The sequence below is a fragment of the Camellia sinensis genome, chromosome 3 (assembly GCF_055761805.1).
Source record: "Camellia sinensis isolate YWXY chromosome 3, ASM5576180v1, whole genome shotgun sequence".
NCBI classification, from domain to species: Eukaryota; Viridiplantae; Streptophyta; class Magnoliopsida; order Ericales; family Theaceae; genus Camellia; species Camellia sinensis.
In genome coordinates this window covers 28,250,435-28,253,290 of record NC_138963.1, presented here as the reverse complement: position 1 = coordinate 28,253,290, position 2,856 = coordinate 28,250,435, and the positions used below count along the sequence as shown (strand labels likewise).

At 36.0% G+C, this 2,856-nt stretch overlaps 1 long non-coding RNA gene across 1 annotated transcript; it reads left to right on the top strand.

Annotated features, from left to right (window-relative positions):
• Positions 1-500: 500 nt before the first annotated feature.
• Positions 501-2,512, top strand: LOC114288247 (uncharacterized). Its single transcript, XR_014363665.1, has 4 exons — positions 501-761; positions 939-1,020; positions 1,685-1,747; positions 1,837-2,512. It is a non-coding gene; the product is annotated as an uncharacterized LOC114288247 (long non-coding RNA).
• The last annotated feature ends 344 nt before the right edge of the window (positions 2,513-2,856 follow it).

Here is a 2,856-nt window from a genome sequence, read left to right as displayed (position 1 = left end):
CACCACTCCACTACCACCACTACCACTACTGCCACTACTACTACCATTACCTCTCTTTCACCCCTGCCACTCCATTTACACTACCACTACCACAACTTCACCACTAATTTCTTTCGCTATCACCACCACCACCACCACCACCATCTCTCTTTCACCTTTTTTTCATTAAAATATTTTTCATTAAAATATTGCCCCTACTTCTACCAAATAAAAAAATAATATTTTTTTTCATTAAAATAAAAATGAAACAAATAAATTTTCAATCTTCGTAACTAAAATAATATTTTTAATTTATTTTTCATTAAAATAATATTTTTAATTTTACCAAATAAAAAAAAATTTATCAACTATAAAAATTATTTTAATAATTTTTTATTTTAATAAAAAATACATTAATTATAACATTTGTGGGTGTGTAGGGTTTTGTTTGATGTGTAGGGTTTTGTCTGAACACACACAAAACAAACACCACAAAGCCGTCCCCTCTCATCTCCTCTCATCTCCTCCTGCTCGCTCTCTCTCTCTCTCTCTCCATCTAGGGTTTTGCCTTCCTCTCTCTCTCTTTCACACAACGACGGCGCCGATCATCCGTCACCGCCGATCCTCCCTCACCGTCGCTCGTACCTCACTGTCGATCCTCCTCCCTTACCGCCGCTGCTGCCTCCCTCTCTCTCTCTCTCACAAACGACGTTGACGGTTGCTCGCCCCTCACCGCCACTCCTCCCTCACTGGCGATCTTCCCTCACCGCCGATTTCAAAGGGTATCTCTCTCTCTCTCTCTGTGTCGGGATTTCGGATATAGGGGGTTTTCATACACACACACACACACATATATATATATATATATACATCTGTGAGTGTATATAGGGGGGTTTTTGATCTGTTACATATATATATATATGATCTGTTTTTTTTTTTTATCTGTTTTTCCCATACAGATCTGCCTAGTACTGCTACTCATACCAGCCTCTTTTAGAAGCAATTGGAGAGTAATTCAATTTCTACTCATACCGGCTGGGGGTAAGTATAGGATTGCAGTATGTTCTTTGTATGGTGTAGGAGCATTCTGTCTTCCCTATATATTTCTTCAGTGGACCTTACAATGGTTTGGAATTTTGGCTCATTCATGTTGCCAAAATTTGCAAGAGTTTCTGGAATAACTTAGATGAAAATGATAAAGATAAATTTTATGTAGAATGAAATTGCTCTTCGTTCATCTCTGAGGGGATGGTTCTGTCAGTTGGTGGTTGAGAGTAATCACTGAGCTAGTCTTGTCAAAGATCTGTATGATACGTTGAATAGGAGCTTATGTGCTGGATGTGGCATTGACATTTGGAATTCCATGTTGTCTTAGAGAACAGTAAGTCATATTATCCATGTTCAAGAGTTTGATTGGGCTTGACAGACTTGTCTGCAGCAATTCAATGAGCAAGGGGGCACCCACATACACTACAAGAAAAGTAAAACAAAACATCTAAAACTCCCATATATATCCGTTCACTCAGAAGTCTCTACATAGTCCCTGCAGCAATTCAATGAGCAAAAACTGTACACGAATTTCTGACTTCTGTTGTTTGTAAGAAATATTTTGTTAATTTTTTTTTTCCTTTTTTGAATGTCATCCTTGGTTAGTGAGTGTATTTAGATTACAAGGGGATGTGGCAAAAATATTTTATGTTGACAGGTTCATGGGCCTGGGGCTGACATGGATACCTTGTGTGTCGGACCATCTTACGTAAATAGAGAGGTTGGTTATAGTTTGGGTCATTCTTTCTTGTTAGGTTTTGCAAATCCAGAAGCTTTATATTTAAAGGTTGATATGATGTTTGTCTGCAGGAAGATTTCTTTATTATATTGCATGATATGCTGGCTGAAATGGAAGAAATTACTGAGCTTCAACCAGTTCCAGATGCTTATGTCCCAGTAATGAAGTTCAAGTATCAGGGAAGACCTCTCTTTCTTGTTGCATGGTTGTTAACTATATTGTCTGCTATTTTCTCTCATTTTGAGGCCTTCCCTTCTCACTTATTATCTTCATTTTCCCTTTTCCAATCCCTGCTCTGAAATGATTTCTGGCAGTTCTATTGAATACACTTTTCTACTTTTGAATGTGTCATTAGATAGAATTTTTTTTCAATAAAATAAATTATTCTATTTTAATTTTGATAAATCATGCCTTGTATCCTGTAGAAAAAAGTGTTGCACGTTTGATGTTTACTCAATATTAACCCGCTTTAGTTTAGTCTGTTAGCATAGTCTGTTGGCATATGTCCAGTCTCGTTGTTGGTAGTATTAATCGTTAGTAATTCTCAACATAGTTTGTGTGAGATGAAAAAAAAAGAGTAAAAAATAAAAATAAAATCAAAGAAAATACTCAAATTATTTATGTAGGGGTGAAACTGACAGGCATATGTTTTTGTTTTTGATATTTTTATGTGGTCTAAAATCGGGTAGGTAGGGGTGCTATTTAACTCACCATAAAATCTAGCTTAATGGGTATGTTCTACAATTTCACGCAAGGTTCACTTGGGACTTGTATAAACTACCATAGACTATTCATCCATAAAAATGTCAAAACAGTTTGCTAATTGTTCTCCACAAAAGGCTTTAATTTTATTTATTTTTATTATTATTGAATTGGGTTGCTTTTCCATCGTATGGTCTATTTAGTCACCATCTTGTTACTGGGACATATAGACACAGTGTCTTTATAACACGTATACGTTAGGAGTGGTTTAAAGCTGGATTCATTTAAACTCCTATTTTATTCAACGTCCTTTGCATCATCAGTCTGTATCGCTTGATGTGGTTTTTAATAAGTTGGGAAGATTTTCTTTCATTCTTATCCTATTTTCA